Genomic DNA, 7,325 nt, shown 5'->3' on the forward strand with positions numbered 1-7,325 from the left:
ATGAGGGAAAGGAAGAAGATAAAGAAGAAGATAGTAAAGAAGAAGAAGAAGAAGAAGAAGAAGAAGAAGAAGAAGAAGGAGAAGAAGATGGTAAAGGAGAGGAAGAAGACGGAAAAGAAGAAGAAGAAGAAGAAGATGAAGAAGAAGAAGAAGAAGAAGAAGAAGAGAAGAGAAGAAGAACAAGAAGAAGATGAAGAAGAAGAAGAAGAAGAAGAAGAAGATGGTAAAGGAGAAGAAGACGGAAAAGAAGAAGAAGAAGAAGAAGAAGAAGAAGAAGAAGATGAAGAAGAAGAAGAAGAAGAAGAAGAAGAAGAAGAAGAAGAAGAAGAAGAAGAAGCAGAAGAAGAAGAAGAAGAAGAAAGACCGGGGGAAACCACAAAAGTAAAAAATAATAATAACAAATAAAAATCAAGATAGGTGACGAAAAAATGAAGACGAAGAATAGGAGCAAGTAGAAAAGGACATGGGGCGGCAGGAAGAAGAAGAAGGACACGAGGACAGAAGAGAAAGAACAGAAGAAGAGGACAGAAGAGAAAGAAAAAGAGGAGGAAGAACAAGAAGAGGACAAAGAAGAAGAAAAAGAAGAGGAAGAAGAAGAGGAGGAGGGACAAAGAAGAAGTAGAAGAAAAAGAAAAAGAGAAAAAGACGAAGACGAAGAAGAAGAAAAAAAAAACAAAGATGTGGAATATGTGGAAGAAGAGAAAGAAGAAGAAGAGGAAGAAGAAGAAGAAGAAGAAGAAGAAGAAGAAGATAAAGAAGTAGAAGGAAAAGATGAGGAAGAAGTAGAAGAAGAAGAAGAAGAAGAAGAAGAAGAAGAAGAAGAAGAAGACGAAGAAGAAGAAGACAAAGAAGAAGACGAAGAAGAAGACGAAGAAGAAGAAGACGAAGAAGGAGACGAAGAAGAAGACGAAGAAGAAGAAGAAGAAGAAGAAGAAGAGGCGAAGAGAACAAAGTGAAGAAACGAAGAGCAATGACTCAAGGAAATCTGGGTGCTGAGGGCTCGAGGGCCTCGACGAGAGTCTTGACCTGATCCTCCGAGTTCGATGCCGAGAAGAGGAGGAAGAGGAAAAGGAGGAGGAAGAAGAGGAGGAGAAGGAAGTTAAGAAGAAGGAAGAGGTAGAGAAGGATGTGGAGGAGGAAAGGGAAAAGTAGGAGGAGGAGAAGAAGGGAAGAAGAAGGAAGTGATAGATAAGGTGGAGGAGAAGGAGAAAATAAAGAAGTAGGCGGAAGAGAAGGACAAAAAAAGAAGGAAGAGATAGAGAAGGAGGAGGAGAAAATGAATTAGTAGGAGGAAGAGAAGGAAGGGAAGAAGAATGAAGAGTTGGAGAAGGAGGAGGAGGCGGAGAAGAAAAGGGAAAAGTAGGATAAGGAAGGGAAGAAGAAGGAATAGATGGAGAGGGAGGAGGAGGAGGATAGAACATGGAGTACAGGAAAGAGGAGAAGAAGGATTAGGAGGAGGAAAAGGAGCAGAATGAGAAAAAGAAAAAAGAGGCGAAGAAGAAGATGGAGAAAGAATAGAAGAAGGAGAAGGAGGAGTGGGAGAAAAAGGAAGAGGAAAGGAAAAAAAAGGAGGAAAAGGGAAGAATAGGAGGAAAATGAGAGGAAAGAGAAAAAGGAGGAGAAGGAGGAGGAGAAGGAAAAGGAAGAGAAGAGGAGAAGGAGGAGGAGGAAGAAAATGAAGAAAAGAGGAGGAATAGCATAAGAAGCAAAAAGAGAACGAGGAGGAGAAGGGGAGTGGGGGGAGGAAGAGAAGAAGAAGAAGACGAAGACGAAGAAGAAGAAAAAGAAGAAGAATATGAAGAAGAAGAAGAAGAAGAAGAAGAAGAAGAAGAAGAAGAAGAAAAAAAAAAGAACATAAAGAAGAAGAAGAAGAAGAAGAAGAAGAAGAAGAAGAAGGAGAAGAAGAAGAAGAAGAGGAAGAAGAAGAAGAAAAAGAAGAAAAAGAAGATGAAGAAGAAGAAGAAGAAGAAGAAGAAGAAGAAGAAGTGGGAAGAGATGGAGCTGGGGGAGGAAGAGGAGAATGAGGAGGAGGAGAAGGAGAACAATGAGCTTAGGTTAATTTAGGTCACGTGGCCCGAAAAGCACAATGGAACACGGAAATGACGCCGAGGGTCACTTCGAACGTGACGTGACATTGTCGAAGAGGACCGACGTCAAACAGGCCAGGACGGGGGCAAGGACGAGGACGAAGGCGCGCACGTGACGATCAAGTCGTTTGCCCTTGTCCTCTTCATTTTTTCTTCTTTTTCTTCGTCTTGTTTTTGTTGTTGTTGATCTTCTTCTTTCTTCTTTTTCTTCTTCCTCTTCTTCTTCTTCTTTTTCTTCTTCTTCATGATCATCATGACCATCGTGATTATCATAATCACCACCACCATCTTCATCATCATCATCATCATCGTCATCATCATTATCACACACACACACACACACACACACACACACACACACACACACACACACACACACACACACACACACACACACACACACACACACACACACACTCGTGGCGCAGTTGGTAGAGTTCCCAGCTGCTATTACGAAGGTCCGAGTTCGAATCCTGCCCAGAGCTGAAATAATTTCAGTATCGGTGCGTTGCGGGTTGTTACTCCAACTCTCGTGGGCAAGAAGTTGGGAGGGTATGCGTGTAAGCTCACAACATTACCCATAGATAGGTCATATACGAGCTCTGAGCTCTCTTTCGGGAGGGTAATAGCTGTCGATCACGAGTCCAACACGCAATCCAAAGACCATGGAAGGAAGTAGGGCCAGCGATTGAGCTCCGACCTGGCGCTTTGCTGTTGGAATCAGGAAAAAGTCTTGTTTTTATTATTCGGTATGTAGAGTTGTGTTCTCGGGTGCCCGGTAAGGTATCTAGTCCAGTGCTTGAATAAGTATAGTTTTAGCAGAAAATGGAGAAAAATAAAGAAGAAAAAGGAATCAACGAACCAACAAAGAGAGGATTAGACATGAGTAGAGTGGAGTCACCACTGGGAGTAATCCCTAAGAGAATGTGTATAAACGTCACTCCGAAGACGACTCAGAGGTATGATAGTAAAGTATTTTCGGGATTTCAGAGGGAAAGGGGAGCAATAGAAAAAATTATGGACACGGAAAGAGAAACTAGGATTAGCAGGGCACTAAGAAATCGAGACATCAATGACTTGGTAGATGGATTAATTGATTTGAAATTAGAAAATAGAGCTTTGCAATTACAGATGTCAAACTTACGCAGAACCAACGACGAGATAATTAGAAAATTAAACGATCTAAAAAGTGAACTAAGTATGATTAAAAGAGAAAACGAAAGAAAGGAAAATGAGGTTAGAAAAAAGATGAAGAACTAAAGAAAGAGGTCAAAGAACAATTACAAGCAGTGACTGAAAAGATGGGAGAATCAATCAGAGATAGACCTTATTGAAAAAAAAAAAAATCAATGGAAACAGGAACGTGAAAATCAAAAAATCTCTTTCAAAGACATTGTACAACAGCAGGTAGAAGCAAATGCAAAGGAAACAGTAATTAAGGTAATCAAAGAAAAGGAAAACTGGGCGAGAGACACAGTGCATTGTGGTTTACGGTATCAAAGAAAAACATAATTTACACAAATAACAAAGAGAAAAAGAAGAGAAAGAAATTGCGAAGGAAATATTGAAAGCGGTTCAGGACAAGGGGCTAGATTTGAGAAGAAAATCGACGACGTTCATAGGATGGGTACATACCCTAAAGAAAAAACTATAGGCCAATGAAAATCAAACTAAGGACTCAAATAATAGCTGAAGAGATACTATCAAAAGCGGCAAAACTAGCAAACAGTGTAAATTAAAAAAACGTGTGGATAAAAAAGGAAATGAACGATGAAGAAATAGAGAAAGATAGGGTACTAAGAAGTGAAGCTATGAAAAAAAAAGAGAGAGAAGATCGGAGACTGATTTTTTTTTTTTTTGGGGGGGGGGCGGCGGGGGAGGTTACTGGATCTAAGACTAAAAAAAATGGTACATCAGGAAAAAAAAAGAGGAAAAAATTAAAAGTGGCATACACAAACATGGACGGTATGATTTCTGGATTAAATTGATTACACGACTATCTGTTAATAAAGAAACCAGACATAATAGGAATTGTGGAGACAAAATTGAAAGGTCCTATGGTGGGACAAGGATTATACAACCATTAGTCGAAAAATAGAATGGATAAACAGGGGGAGGAGTCATGTTATTGACTATAAAGGGCTTGCATGTGATAAAGATAACAGAAGGAAAAGAAAATGTGGAAATCATCACAATTAAAATTGAAAATAGCAGTATGAAAAGCAGAAAGTTTACAGTATATGTGTCCTCAAAAACAAAGGCTTGGTCTGACAGCGATCACTCAGAATTACTGGAAGACACAAAGAAGGATATAAATTGGGAAGAATTGACAAGAAAAGGTGGAGAGGAACTATGGGCCAACATTCTACTGGATTTGACTATTGATTATACATTGACTCAATGGGTCAAGGAAAACACTAGATATAGAAACAATGAAGAACTATCGAGACTAGACTTGATATTCACTTCTGAGCCTGAAATTGTGGACAAAGTGGATTATAAGACACCAATTGGGAAGAGTGACCACATAATAATAGAGATCGAACTTAAGGAACAAAATGAAGTGAAAAGAAATGAGAAACACAGAGAAGGAAGATTAATATACAACAAAATTTACTTTGTAAATCTTAGAAAAAAAAAAACCGCTAACTGGAATTTTTTTTTTTTTTTCAAATAATGAAACAGAGATGGAAGAGAAATGGAACATATTTAAGGAAAAATACAAGGATGGAACAGATAAATATGTAACCAGGAAGAAACAAAAAAGGATTTAAAGTGTTAGTATAACAAAAAGAATAGTGATGGTAAAGATAGAAGAGACAAAGCCTGGAAAAGATGGAAAAAAGACTAAAAATTACCAAATGGAAAACATACATCAAACTGAGAAGAAAAAAGAAACTACGAAAAAGATATAATAGACAAATGCAAAAACAACCTAAACTGTTTTACAGATATGTAAATGAGAAACTAAAAAACAAACATGAAATAGTGAAACTGCGCGAAGGAAAAAAAGAATATATAGAAAATGTAGAAATGACTGAAATAATGACCGGGCCTTTTAGGTATGTATTTACAATTGAAAGCTCACAAATTTGGGATGAAGGACAGCGAGAATGTCCCCCTAAAATGAAAGAAATAACGGTGACACAGAAAGAAATAAAGGACCAAATAAAGAATCTTGACGTCAGAAAGTCATATGGGCCCGATGGAATAGCAAACTGGATATTGAAAGAATGTATAGATGAACTTACAGACAAAATACACAAGATAATTAACTTCTCACTCAAAAAAGGAAAAGTACCACAAGATTGGAAAAATGTAAATATTGTACAAATATATAAAGGAGGAGACAAAGAAAATCCAACAAATTATAGACCGGCATCCCTTACAAGCACAATTAAAAAAATATGCGACAAAAAGTTATTAGAAATAAATGGATTAAACACTTGGAAGAAAACAATATACTAAACCCTAAACAATTTGGATTTAGAAGTGGAAGATCATGTATTACAAACTTTATATGCTTTTACTCAAGATTAATAGAAATTATACAAGAAAGACAAGGATGGACAGATTGTGCATTCTTGGACTTACAAAGGGTTTTTGACAAAGTACCACACAAAAAGCTTCTAAGAAAAACTGAAACAATAAGTAGACTACAAGGAAAATTATTGGAAGGGATGAAAGATTTTTTGAACGGAAGAAAAATTAGGGTGGTACTTAGAGACAAGAATTGGAAAGATATGATAAGCGGAGTCCCCCAAGGCTCTGTATTGGCTCCGATAATATTTGCTATTTATATAAATGACATGGATGAAGGCGTGGAGTGTTATATGAACTTCTTTGCAGATGATGCGAAACTATTAAAAAGAATAAGTACAGAGGAAGATTGCAAATATTTTCAAGAAGACCTGGACAAAGTTGTAAATGAAGTCAAAAGAGTGAAATGAATTTTAAAATTAAGAAATACAGTACAATGGAATTTGGAAAAAGCAAAAATAGAATCTCGGGTCAATATAAAATTGGTACAAAGGAAGTAAAAAAAAGTAAACTCAGAAAGGGACCTAGTAACTATCTCAAACGACATGACACCAGACAAACATGTCAACAAATTAGTCGGAGAAACTTTCAGCTTATTAAGATCAATGAAAGTGGCCTTTGACTACATGAATGAAGAAATGGTAAAGAAAAAAAAAAGAAAAAAAAAGAGCAACGAAATAGAAACAAAGATTATACAAACTAAATTTACCAACCCTATAAGAAAGAGGAGAAAGAGGTGATTTGATAACCATTTACATAATTATGAAAGAGATGGAAATTCTTCATAGGGATGACCTAATAAAATGGAACAGAAGAGCTACAAGAGGACACGATAAGGAACTTAAGAAAGACAGTTACAGAAGAGATCTGAAAAAGAATAGCTTTCCACACAGAGTAATAGGTACCTGGAACAAACTGAAAGAGGAAACAGTGAGTGCTAAAACTATACATGACTTTAAGAAAAAACTGGATGCGGAAAGATACAACAGCAGGTCACTACGATCATAGCTCTCCTCCCGCAAAATACAAGTAGGCAAATACAACTAGGTAAATACACACACACGCACACACACACACACACACACACACACACACACACACACACACACACACACACGCACGCACACACAGACACACACATACACACACACACACTATTCTATTTAACTGAGGTGGGATCTCTTGCTCAAGGCGTTATTAATGCAAACTCGGTCCTTGACCACGTCTCCCGGAGGAGGTTCAATGTCCTACTACTCCCATCACTCCGGCAGGGCGGCCTCATCCTTGGGCTATATTTAGCTACACGACTGCGGAACACCTTTGAGGTTGATCCGTGACTTATCTCCGCCGACAGCCTTGTCCTCACCTTTCCTTCTTTAGGTCGACTTCGACGAGGGTCGAATGACAATCAAAGTTGTCCTCTTCCCGAGAGTTGTCCTCTACTTACATGTGTTATAATGTGCAATAATTTGTCTTCTCTATACAGATGTTACAGTGTTGTCTTATTTTAGAAGCTTGACAGTTGTCTTCTTTTGAATCCTGTGCATCCGGGACTTGCTCCCCTTTTACTGGTTATATCCTGTGTTTGCGCCTCCCCGGCACTCTAGCTGTGGTGGTCAAGAATTTGTGTGTGTGTGTGTGTGTGTGTGTGTATGTGTGTGTGTGTGTGTGTGTGTGTGTGTGTGTGTGTGTGTGTGT

Source organism: Oratosquilla oratoria, chromosome 26 (assembly GCF_046742065.1).
Source record: "Oratosquilla oratoria isolate Oo_2021 chromosome 26, ASM4674206v1, whole genome shotgun sequence".
NCBI classification, from domain to species: domain Eukaryota; kingdom Metazoa; phylum Arthropoda; class Malacostraca; order Stomatopoda; family Squillidae; genus Oratosquilla; species Oratosquilla oratoria.